This window comes from Oncorhynchus mykiss, unplaced genomic scaffold (genome assembly GCF_013265735.2).
Source record: "Oncorhynchus mykiss isolate Arlee unplaced genomic scaffold, USDA_OmykA_1.1 un_scaffold_144, whole genome shotgun sequence".
Lineage (NCBI taxonomy): Eukaryota > Metazoa > Chordata > Actinopteri > Salmoniformes > Salmonidae > Oncorhynchus > Oncorhynchus mykiss.
In genome coordinates this window covers 620,236-632,605 of record NW_023493665.1, presented here as the reverse complement: position 1 = coordinate 632,605, position 12,370 = coordinate 620,236, and the positions used below count along the sequence as shown (strand labels likewise).

The following is a 12,370-nucleotide window of genomic DNA, read 5'->3' as shown; positions in this document are numbered from 1 at the left end:
GGAGAGACTACCCACTGGTCAGGTCCTAGCTCGTCCCAGCCTGGGGGAAGGAGAGACTACCCGCTGGTCAGGTCCTAGCTCGTCCCAGCCTGGGGGAAGGAGAGACTACCCACTGGTCAGGTCCTAGCTCATCCCAGCCTGGGGGATGGAGAGACTACCCACTGGTCAGGTCCTAGCTCGTCCCAGCCTGGGGGAAGGAGAGACTACCCACTGGTCAGGTCCTAGCTCGTCCCAGCCTGGGGTAAGGAGAGACTACCCACTGGTCAGATCCTAGCTCGTCCCAGCCTGGACCCTGGGGGAAGGAGAGACTACCCACTGGTCAGGTCCTAGCTCGTCCCAGCCTGGGGGAAGGAGAGACTACCCCCTGGTCAGGTCCTAGCTCGTCCCAGCCTGGACCCTGGGGGAAGGAGAGACTACCCACTGGTCAGGTCCCAGCCTGGGGGAAGGAGAGACTACCCACTGGTCAGGTCCTAGCTCGTCCCAGCCTGGGGGAAGGAGAGACTACCCACTGGTCAGGTCCTAGCTCGTCCCAGCCTGGCGGATGGAGAGACTACCCACTGGTCAGGTCCTAGCTTGTCCCAGCCTGGGGGAAGGAGAGACTACCCACTGGTCAGGTCCTAGCTCGTCCCAGCCTGGGGGAAGGAGAGACTACCAACTGGTCAGGTCCTAGCTCGTCCCAGCCTGGGGGAAGGAGAGACTACCCACTGGTCAGATCCTAGCTCGTCACAGCCTGGACCCTGGGGGAAGGAGAGACTACCCACTGGTCAGGTCCTAGCTCGTCCCAGCCTGGGGGAAGGAGAGACTACCCCCTGGTCAGGTCCTAGCTCGTCCCAGCCTGGACCCTGGGGGAAGGAGAGACTACCTACTGGTCAGGTCCTAGCTCGTCCCAGCCTGGGGGAAGGAGAGACTACCCACTGGTCAGGTCCTAGCTCGTCCCAGCCTGGGGGAAGGAGAGACTACCCACTGGTCAGGTCCTAGCTCGTCCCAGCCTGGGGGAAGGAGAGACTACCCACTGGTCAGGTCCTAGCTCGTCCCAGCCTGGGGGAAGGAGAGACTACCCACTGGTCAGGTCCTAGCTCGTCCCAGCCTGGACCCTGGAGGAAGGAGAGGCTACCCACTGGTCAGGTCCTAGCTCGTCCCAGCCTGGGGGAAGGAGAGACAACCCACTGGTCAGGTCCTAGCTCGTCCCAGCCTGGACCCTGGGGGAAGGAGAGACTACCCACTGGTCAGGTCCTAGCTCGTCCCAGTCTGGACCCTGGGGGAAGGAGAGACTAGCCACTGGTCAGGTCCTAGCTCGTCCCAGCCTGGGGGAAGGAGAGACTACCCACTGGTCAGGTCCTAGCTCGTCCCAGCCTGGATCCTGGGGGAAGGAGAGACTACCCACTGGTCAGGTCCTAGCTCGTCCCAGCCTGGGGGAAGGAGAGACTAGCCACTGGTCAGGACCTAGCTCGTCCCAGCCTGGGGGAAGGAGAGACTACCCACTGGTCAGGTCCTAGCTCGTCCCAGGCTGGGGGAAGGAGAGACTACCCACTGGTCAGGTCCTAGCTCGTCCCAGCCTGGGGGAAGGAGAGACTACCCACTGGTCAGGTCCTAGCTCGTCCCAGGCTGGGGGAAGGAGAGACTACCCACTGGTCAGGTCCTAGCTCGTCCCAGCCTGGGGGAAGGAGAGACTACCCACTGGTCAGGTCCTAGCTCGTCCCAGGCTGGGGGAAGGAGAGACTACCCACTGGTCAGGTCCTAGCTCGTCCCAGCCTGGGGGAAGGAGAGACTACCCACTGGTCAGGTCCTAGCTCGTCCCAGCCTGGGGGAAGGAGAGACTACCCACTGGTCAGGTCCTAGCTCGTCCCAGCCTGGGGGAAGGAGAGACTACCCACTGGTCAGGTCCTAGCTCGTCCCAGCCTGGACCCTGGGGGAAGGAGAGACTACCCACTGGTCAGGTCCTAGCTCGTCCCAGCCTGGGGGAAGGAGAGACTACCCACTGGTCAGGTCCTAGCTCGTCCCAGCCTGGGGGAAGGAGAGACTACCCACTGGTCAGGTCCTAGCTCGTCCCAGCCTGGACCCTGGAGGAAGGAGAGGCTACCCACTGGTCAGGTCCTAGCTCGTCCCAGCCTGGACCCTGGGGGAAGGACAGACTAGCCACTTGTCAGGTCCTAGCTCGTCCCAGCCTGGGGGAAGGAGAGACTACCCACTGGTCAGGTCCTAGCTCGTCCCAGCCTGGAGCCTGGGGGAAGGAGAGACTACCCACTGGTCAGGTTCTAGCTCGTCCCAGCCTGGACCCTGGAGGAAGGAGAGGCTACCCACTGGTCAGGTCCTAGCTCATTCCAGCCTGGAACTTGGGGGAAGGAGAGGCTACCCACTGGTCAGGTCCTAGCTCATCCCAGCCTGGAACCTGGGGGAAGGAGAGACTAGCCACTGGTCAGGTCCTAGCTCGTCCCAGCCTGGGGGAAGGAGAGACTACCCACTGGTCAGGTCCTAGCTCGTCCCAGCCTGGGGGAAGGAGAGACTACCCACTGGTCAGGTCCTAGCTCGTCCCAGCCTGGGGGAAGGAGAGACTACCCACTGGTCAGGTCCTAGCTCGTCCCAGCCTGGGGGAAGGAGAGACTACCCACTGGTCAGGTCCTAGCTCGTCCCAGCCTGGACCCTGGGGGAAGGAGAGACTACCCACTGGTCAGGTCCTAGCTCGTCCCAGCCTGGGGGAAGGAGAGACTACCCACTGGTCAGGTCCTAGCTCGTCCCAGCCTGGGGGAAGGAGAGACTACCCACTGGTCAGGTCCTAGCTCGTCCCAGCCTGGACCCTGGAGGAAGGAGAGGCTACCCACTGGTCAGGTCCTAGCTCGTCCCAGCCTGGACCCTGGGGGAAGGAGAGACTACCCACTGGTCAGGTCCTAGCTCGTCCCAGCCTGGGGGAAGGAGAGACTACCCACTGGTCAGGTCCTAGCTCGTCCCAGCCTGGGGGAAGGAGAGACTACCCACTGGTCAGGTCCTAGCTCGTCCCAGCCTGGGGGAAGGAGAGACTACCCACTGGTCAGGTCCTAGCTCGTCCCAGCCTGGGGGAAGGAGAGACTACCCACTGGTCAGGTCCTAGCTCGTCCCAGCCTGGGGGAAGGAGAGACTACCCACTGGTCAGGTCCTAGCTCGTCCCAGCCTGGGGGAAGGAGAGACTACCCACTGGTCAGGTCCTAGCTCGTCCCAGCCTGGACCCTGGGGGAAGGAGAGACTACCCACTGGTCAGGTCCTAGCTCGTCCCAGCCTGGGGGAAGGAGAGACTACCCACTGGTCAGGTCCTAGCTCGTCCCTGCCTGGGGGAAGGAGAGACTACCCACTGGTCAGGTCCTAGCTCGTCCCAGCCTGGAGCCTGGGGGAAGGAGAGACTACCCACTGGTCAGGTCCTAGCTCGTCCCAGCCTGGACCCTGGAGGAAGGAGAGGCTACCCACTGGTCAGGTCCTAGCTCATTCCAGCCTGGAACCTGGGGGAAGGAGAGGCTACCCACTGGTCAGGTCCTAGCTCATCCCAGCCTGGAACCTGGGGGAAGGAGAGACTAGCCACTGGTCAGGTCCTAGCTCGTCCCAGCCTGGGGGAAGGAGAGACTACCCACTGGTCAGGTCCTAGCTCGTCCCAGCCTGGGGGAAGGAGAGACTACCCACTGGTCAGGTCCTAGCTCGTCCCAGCCTGGGGGAAGGAGAGACTACCCACTGGTCAGGTCCTAGCTCGTCCCAGCCTGGGGGAAGGAGAGACTACCCACTGGTCAGGTCCTAGCTCGTCCCAGCCTGGACCCTGGGGGAAGGAGAGACTACCCACTGGTCAGGTCCTAGCTCGTCCCAGCCTGGGGGAAGGAGAGACTACCCACTGGTCAGGTCCTAGCTCGTCCCAGCCTGGGGGAAGGAGAGACTACCCACTGGTCAGGTCCTAGCTCGTCCCAGCCTGGACCCTGGAGGAAGGAGAGGCTACCCACTGGTCAGGTCCTAGCTCGTCCCAGCCTGGACCCTGGGGGAAGGAGAGACTACCCACTGGTCAGGTCCTAGCTCGTCCCAGCCTGGGGGAAGGAGAGACTACCCACTGGTCAGGTCCTAGCTCGTCCCAGCCTGGGGGAAGGAGAGACTACCCACTGGTCAGGTCCTAGCTCGTCCCAGCCTGGGGGAAGGAGAGACTACCCACTGGTCAGGTCCTAGCTCGTCCCAGCCTGGGGGAAGGAGAGACTACCCACTGGTCAGGTCCTAGCTCGTCCCAGCCTGGACCCTGGGGGAAGGAGAGACTACCCACTGGTCAGGTCCTAGCTCGTCCCAGCCTGGGGGAAGGAGAGACTACCCACTGGTCAGGTCCTAGCTCGTCCCAGCCTGGGGGAAGGAGAGACTACCCACTGGTCAGGTCCTAGCTCGTCCCAGCCTGGACCCTGGAGGAAGGAGAGGCTACCCACTGGTCAGGTCCTAGCTCGTCCCAGCCTGGACCCTGGAGGAAGGAGAGACTACCCACTGGTCAGGTCCTAGCTCGTCCCAGCCTGGGGGAAGGAGAGACTACCCACTGGTCAGGTCCTAGCTCGTCCCAGCCTGGGGGAAGGAGAGACTACCCACTGGTCAGGTCCTAGCTCGTCCCAGCCTGGGGGAAGGAGAGACTACCCACTGGTCAGGTCCTAGCTCGTCCCAGCCTGGACCGTGGAGGAAGGAGAGACTACCCACTGGTCAGGTCCTAGCTCGTCCCAGCCTGGACCCTGGGGGAAGGAGAGACTACCCACTGGTCAGGTCCTAGCTCGTCCCAGCCTGGGGGAAGGAGAGACTACCCACTTGTCAGGTCCTAGCTCGTCCCAGCCTGGGGGAAGGAGAGACTACCCACTGGTCAGGTCCTAGCTCGTCCCAGCCTGGAGCCTGGGGGAAGGAGAGACTACCCACTGGTCAGGTCCTAGCTCGTCCCAGCCTGGGGGAAGGAGAGACTACCCACTGGTCCGGTCCTAGCTCGTCCCAGCCTGGAGGAAGGAGAGACTACCCACTGGTCAGGTCCTAGCTCGTCCCAGCCTGGGGGAAGGAGAGACTACCCACTGGTCAGGTCCTAGCTCGTCCCAGCCTGGGGGAAGGAGAGACTACCCACTGGTCAGGTCCTAGCTCGTCCCAGGCTGGGGGAAGGAGAGACTACCCACTGGTCAGGTCCTAGCTCGTCCCAGCCTGGGGGAAGGAGAGACTACCCACTGGTCAGGTCCTAGCTCGTCCCAGGCTGGGGGAAGGAGAGACTACCCACTGGTCAGGTCCTAGCTCGTCCCAGCCTGGGGGAAGGAGAGACTACCGACTGGTCAGGTCCTAGCTCGTCCCAGCCTGGGGGAAGGAGAGACTACCCACTGGTCAGGTCCTAGCTCGTCCCAGCCTGGGGGAAGGAGAGACTACCCACTGGTCAGGTCCTAGCTCGTCCCAGCCTGGACCCTGGGGGAAGGAGAGACTACCCACTGGTCAGGTCCTAGCTCGTCCCAGCCTGGGGGAAGGAGAGACTACCCACTGGTCAGGTCCTAGCTCGTCCCAGCCTGGGGGAAGGAGAGACTACCCACTGGTCAGGTCCTAGCTCGTCCCAGCCTGGAGCCTGGGGGAAGGAGAGACTACCCACTGGTCAGGTCCTAGCTCGTCCCAGCCTGGACCCTGGAGGAAGGAGAGGCTACCCACTGGTCAGGTCCTAGCTCATCCCAGCCTGGAGCCTGGGGGAAGGAGAGGCTACCCACTGGTCAGGTCCTAGCTCATCCCAGCCTGGAACCTGGGGGAAGGAGAGACTAGCCACTGGTCAGGTCCTAGCTCGTCCCAGCCTGGGGGAAGGAGAGACTACCCACTGGTCAGGTCCTAGCTCGTCCCAGCCTGGGGGAAGGAGAGACTACCCACTGGTCAGGTCCTAGCTCGTCCCAGCCTGGGGGAAGGAGAGACTACCCACTGGTCAGGTCCTAGCTCGTCCCAGCCTGGGGGAAGGAGAGACTACCCACTGGTCAGGTCCTAGCTCGTCCCAGCCTGGACCCTGGGGGAAGGAGAGACTACCCACTGGTCAGGTCCTAGCTCGTCCCAGCCTGGGGGAAGGAGAGACTACCCACTGGTCAGGTCCTAGCTCGTCCCAGCCTGGGGGAAGGAGAGACTACCCACTGGTCAGGTCCTAGCTCGTCCCAGCCTGGACCCTGGAGGAAGGAGAGGCTACCCACTGGTCAGGTCCTAGCTCGTCCCAGCCTGGACCCTGGGGGAAGGAGAGACTACCCACTGGTCAGGTCCTAGCTCGTCCCAGCCTGGGGGAAGGAGAGACTACCCACTGGTCAGGTCCTAGCTCGTCCCAGCCTGGGGGAAGGAGAGACTACCCACTGGTCAGGTCCTAGCTCGTCCCAGCCTGGGGGAAGGAGAGACTACCCACTGGTCAGGTCCTAGCTCGTCCCAGCCTGGGGGAAGGAGAGACTACCCACTGGTCAGGTCCTAGCTCGTCCCAGCCTGGACCCTGGGGGAAGGAGAGACTACCCACTGGTCAGGTCCTAGCTCGTCCCAGCCTGGGGGAAGGAGAGACTACCCACTGGTCAGGTCCTAGCTCGTCCCAGCCTGGGGGAAGGAGAGACTACCCACTGGTCAGGTCCTAGCTCGTCCCAGCCTGGACCCTGGAGGAAGGAGAGGCTACCCACTGGTCAGGTCCTAGCTCGTCCCAGCCTGGACCCTGGAGGAAGGAGAGACTACCCACTGGTCAGGTCCTAGCTCGTCCCAGCCTGGGGGAAGGAGAGACTACCCACTGGTCAGGTCCTAGCTCGTCCCAGCCTGGACCGTGGAGGAAGGAGAGACTACCCACTGGTCAGGTCCTAGCTCGTCCCAGCCTGGACCCTGGGGGAAGGAGAGACTACCCACTGGTCAGGTCCTAGCTCGTCCCAGCCTGGGGGAAGGAGAGACTACCCACTTGTCAGGTCCTAGCTCGTCCCAGCCTGGGGGAAGGAGAGACTACCCACTGGTCAGGTCCTAGCTCGTCCCAGCCTGGAGCCTGGGGGAAGGAGAGACTACCCACTGGTCAGGTCCTAGCTCGTCCCAGCCTGGGGGAAGGAGAGACTACCCACTGGTCCGGTCCTAGCTCGTCCCAGCCTGGAGGAAGGAGAGACTACCCACTGTTCAGGTCCTAGCTCGTCCCAGCCTGGGGGAAGGAGAGACTACCCACTGGTCAGGTCCTAGCTCGTCCCAGCCTGGGGGAAGGAGAGATTACCCACTGGTCAGGTCCTAGCTCGTCCCAGCCTGGGGGAAGGAGAGACTACCCACTGGTCAGGTCCTAGCTCGTCCCAGCCTGGAGGAAAGAGAGACTACCCACTGGTCAGGTCCTAGCTCGTCCCAGCCTGGGGGAAGGAGAGACTACACACTGGTCAGGTCCTAGCTCGTTCCAGCCTGGGGGAAGGAGAGACTACCCACTGGTCAGGTCCTAGCTCGTCCCAGCCTGGACCCTGGGTGAAGGAGAGACTACCCACTGGTCAGGTCCTACCTCGTCCCAGCCTGGACCCTGGGGGATGGAGAGGCTACCCACTGGTCAGGTCCTAGCTCGTCCCAGCCTGGACCATGGGGGAAGGAGAGACTACCCACTGGTCAGGTCCTAGCTCGTCCCAGCCTGGGGGAAGGAGAGACTACCCACTGGTCAGGTCCTAGCTCGTCCCAGCCTGGGGGAAGGAGAGACTACCCACTGGTCAGGTCCTAGCTCGTCCCAGCCTGGGGGAAGGAGAGACTACCCACTGGTCAGGTCCTAGCTCGTCCCAGCCTGGACCCTGGGGGAAGGAGAGACTACCCACTGGTCAGGTCCTAGCTCGTCCCAGCCTGGGGGAAGGAGAGACTACCCACTGGTCAGGTCCTAGCTCGTCCCAGCCTGGGGGAAGGAGAGACTACCCACTGGTCAGGTCCTAGCTCGTCCCAGCCTGGACCCTGGAGGAAGGAGAGGCTACCCACTGGTCAGGTCCTAGCTCGTCCCAGCCTGGACCCTGGGGGAAGGAGAGACTACCCACTGGTCCGGTCCTAGCTCGTCCCAGCCTGGGGGAAGGAGAGACTACCCACTGGTCAGGTCCTAGCTCGTCCCAGCCTGGGGGAAGGAGAGACTACCCACTGGTCAGGTCCTAGCTCGTCCCAGCCTGGGGGAAGGAGAGACTACCCACTGGTCAGGTCCTAGCTCGTCCCAGCCTGGGGGAAGGAGAGACTACCCACTGGTCAGGTCCTAGCTCGTCCCAGCCTGGACCCTGGGGGAAGGAGAGACTACCCACTGGTCAGGTCCTAGCTCGTCCCAGCCTGGGGGAAGGAGAGACTACCCACTGGTCAGGTCCTAGCTCGTCCCAGCCTGGGGGAAGGAGAGACTACCCACTGGTCAGGTCCTAGCTCGTCCCAGCCTGGACCCTGGAGGAAGGAGAGGCTACCCACTGGTCAGGTCCTAGCTCGTCCCAGCCTGGACCCTGGAGGAAGGAGAGACTACCCACTGGTCAGGTCCTAGCTCGTCCCAGCCTGGGGGAAGGAGAGACTACCCACTGGTCAGGTCCTAGCTCGTCCCAGCCTGGGGGAAGGAGAGACTACCCACTGGTCAGGTCCTAGCTCGTCCCAGCCTGGACCCTGGGGGAAGGAGAGACTACCCACTGGTCAGGTCCTAGCTCGTCCCAGCCTGGGGGAAGGAGAGACTACCCACTGGTCAGGTCCTAGCTCGTCCCAGCCTGGGGGAAGGAGAGACTACCCACTGGTCAGGTCCTAGCTCGTCCCAGCCTGGACCCTGGAGGAAGGAGAGGCTACCCACTGGTCAGGTCCTAGCTCGTCCCAGCCTGGACCCTGGAGGAAGGAGAGACTACCCACTGGTCAGGTCCTAGCTCGTCCCAGCCTGGGGGAAGGAGAGACTACCCACTGGTCAGGTCCTAGCTCGTCCCAGCCTGGGGGAAGGAGAGACTACCCACTGGTCAGGTCCTAGCTCGTCCCAGCCTGGGGGAAGGAGAGACTACCCACTGGTCAGGTCCTAGCTCGTCCCAGCCTGGACCGTGGAGGAAGGAGAGACTACCCACTGGTCAGGTCCTAGCTCGTCCCAGCCTGGACCCTGGGGGAAGGAGAGACTACCCACTGGTCAGGTCCTAGCTCGTCCCAGCCTGGGGGAAGGAGAGACTACCCACTTGTCAGGTCCTAGCTCGTCCCAGCCTGGGGGAAGGAGAGACTACCCACTGGTCAGGTCCTAGCTCGTCCCAGCCTGGAGCCTGGGGGAAGGAGAGACTACCCACTGGTCAGGTCCTAGCTCGTCCCAGCCTGGGGGAAGGAGAGACTACCCACTGGTCCGGTCCTAGCTCGTCCCAGCCTGGAGGAAGGAGAGACTACCCACTGGTCAGGTCCTAGCTCGTCCCAGCCTGGGGGAAGGAGAGACTACCCACTGGTCAGGTCCTAGCTCGTCCCAGCCTGGGGGAAGGAGAGACTACCCACTGGTCAGGTCCTAGCTCGTCCCAGGCTGGGGGAAGGAGAGACTACCCACTGGTCAGGTCCTAGCTCGTCCCAGCCTGGGGGAAGGAGAGACTACCCACTGGTCAGGTCCTAGCTCGTCCCAGGCTGGGGGAAGGAGAGACTACCCACTGGTCAGGTCCTAGCTCGTCCCAGCCTGGGGGAAGGAGAGACTACCCACTGGTCAGGTCCTAGCTCGTCCCAGCCTGGGGGAAGGAGAGACTACCCACTGGTCAGGTCCTAGCTCGTCCCAGCCTGGGGGAAGGAGAGACTACCCACTGGTCAGGTCCTAGCTCGTCCCAGCCTGGACCCTGGGGGAAGGAGAGACTACCCACTGGTCAGGTCCTAGCTCGTCCCAGCCTGGGGGAAGGAGAGACTACCCACTGGTCAGGTCCTAGCTCGTCCCAGCCTGGGGGAAGGAGAGACTACCCACTGGTCAGGTCCTAGCTCGTCCCAGCCTGGGGGAAGGAGAGACTACCCACTGGTCAGGTCCTAGCTCGTCCCAGCCTGGGGGAAGGAGAGACTACCCACTGGTCAGGTCCTAGCTCGTCCCAGCCTGGACCCTGGGGGAAGGAGAGACTACCCACTGGTCAGGTCCTTGCTCGTCCCAGCTTGGGGGAAGGAGAGACTACCCACTGGTCAGGTCCTAGCTCGTCCCAGCCTGGGGGAAGGAGAGACTACCCACTGGTCAGGTCCTAGCTCGTCCCAGCCTGGACCCTGGAGGAAGGAGAGGCTACCCACTGGTCAGGTCCTAGCTCGTCCCAGCCTGGACCCTGGGGGAAGGACAGACTAGCCACTTGTCAGGTCCTAGCTCGTCCCAGCCTGGGGGAAGGAGAGACTACCCACTGGTCAGGTCCTAGCTCGTCCCAGCCTGGAGCCTGGGGGAAGGAGAGACTACCCACTGGTCAGGTCCTAGCTCGTCCCAGCCTGGACCCTGGAGGAAGGAGAGGCTACCCACTGGTCAGGTCCTAGCTCATCCCAGCCTGGAGCCTGGGGGAAGGAGAGGCTACCCACTGGTCAGGTCCTAGCTCATCCCAGCCTGGAACCTGGGGGAAGGAGAGACTAGCCACTGGTCAGGTCCTAGCTCGTCCCAGCCTGGGGGAAGGAGAGACTACCCACTGGTCAGGTCCTAGCTCGTCCCAGCCTGGGGGAAGGAGAGACTACCCACTGGTCAGGTCCTAGCTCGTCCCAGCCTGGGGGAAGGAGAGACTACCCACTGGTCAGGTCCTAGCTCGTCCCAGCCTGGGGGAAGGAGAGACTACCCACTGGTCAGGTCCTAGCTCGTCCCAGCCTGGACCCTGGGGGAAGGAGAGACTACCCACTGGTCAGGTCCTAGCTCGTCCCAGCCTGGGGGAAGGAGAGACTACCCACTGGTCAGGTCCTAGCTCGTCCCAGCCTGGGGGAAGGAGAGACTACCCACTGGTCAGGTCCTAGCTCGTCCCAGCCTGGACCCTGGAGGAAGGAGAGGCTACCCACTGGTCAGGTCCTAGCTCGTCCCAGCCTGGACCCTGGGGGAAGGAGAGACTACCCACTGGTCAGGTCCTAGCTCGTCCCAGCCTGGGGGAAGGAGAGACTACCCACTGGTCAGGTCCTAGCTCGTCCCAGCCTGGGGGAAGGAGAGACTACCCACTGGTCAGGTCCTAGCTCGTCCCAGCCTGGGGGAAGGAGAGACTACCCACTGGTCAGGTCCTAGCTCGTCCCAGCCTGGGGGAAGGAGAGACTACCCACTGGTCAGGTCCTAGCTCGTCCCAGCCTGGACCCTGGGGGAAGGAGAGACTACCCACTGGTCAGGTCCTAGCTCGTCCCAGCCTGGGGGAAGGAGAGACTACCCACTGGTCAGGTCCTAGCTCGTCCCAGCCTGGGGGAAGGAGAGACTACCCACTGGTCAGGTCCTAGCTCGTCCCAGCCTGGACCCTGGAGGAAGGAGAGGCTACCCACTGGTCAGGTCCTAGCTCGTCCCAGCCTGGACCCTGGAGGAAGGAGAGACTACCCACTGGTCAGGTCCTAGCTCGTCCCAGCCTGGGGGAAGGAGAGACTACCCACTGGTCAGGTCCTAGCTCGTCCCAGCCTGGGGGAAGGAGAGACTACCCACTGGTCAGGTCCTAGCTCGTCCCAGCCTGGGGGAAGGAGAGACTACCCACTGGTCAGGTCCTAGCTCGTCCCAGCCTGGACCGTGGAGGAAGGAGAGACTACCCACTGGTCAGGTCCTAGCTCGTCCCAGCCTGGACCCTGGGGGAAGGAGAGACTACCCACTGGTCAGGTCCTAGCTCGTCCCAGCCTGGGGGAAGGAGAGACTACCCACTTGTCAGGTCCTAGCTCGTCCCAGCCTGGGGGAAGGAGAGACTACCCACTGGTCAGGTCCTAGCTCGTCCCAGCCTGGAGCCTGGGGGAAGGAGAGACTACCCACTGGTCAGGTCCTAGCTCGTCCCAGCCTGGGGGAAGGAGAGACTACCCACTGGTCCGGTCCTAGCTCGTCCCAGCCTGGAGGAAGGAGAGACTACCCACTGTTCAGGTCCTAGCTCGTCCCAGCCTGGGGGAAGGAGAGACTACCCACTGGTCAGGTCCTAGCTCGTCCCAGCCTGGGGGAAGGAGAGATTACCCACTGGTCAGGTCCTAGCTCGTCCCAGCCTGGGGGAAGGAGAGACTACCCACTGGTCAGGTCCTAGCTCGTCCCAGCCTGGAGGAAAGAGAGACTACCCACTGGTCAGGTCCTAGCTCGTCCCAGCCTGGGGGAAGGAGAGACTACACACTGGTCAGGTCCTAGCTCGTTCCAGCCTGGGGGAAGGAGAGACTACCCACTGGTCAGGTCCTAGCTCGTCCCAGCCTGGACCCTGGGTGAAGGAGAGACTACCCACTGGTCAGGTCCTACCTCGTCCCAGCCTGGACCCTGGGGGAAGGAGAGACTACCCACTGGTCAGGTCCTAGCTCGTCCCAGCCTGGGGGAAGGAGAGACTAC

At 63.2% G+C, this 12,370-nt stretch overlaps 1 protein-coding gene across 1 annotated transcript in view; it reads left to right on the top strand.

Annotated features, from left to right (window-relative positions):
- Positions 1-12,370, top strand: part of gpc5a (glypican 5a) — a 306,601-nt gene that overhangs the window by 44,250 nt on the left and 249,981 nt on the right. The window lies entirely within an intron of this gene.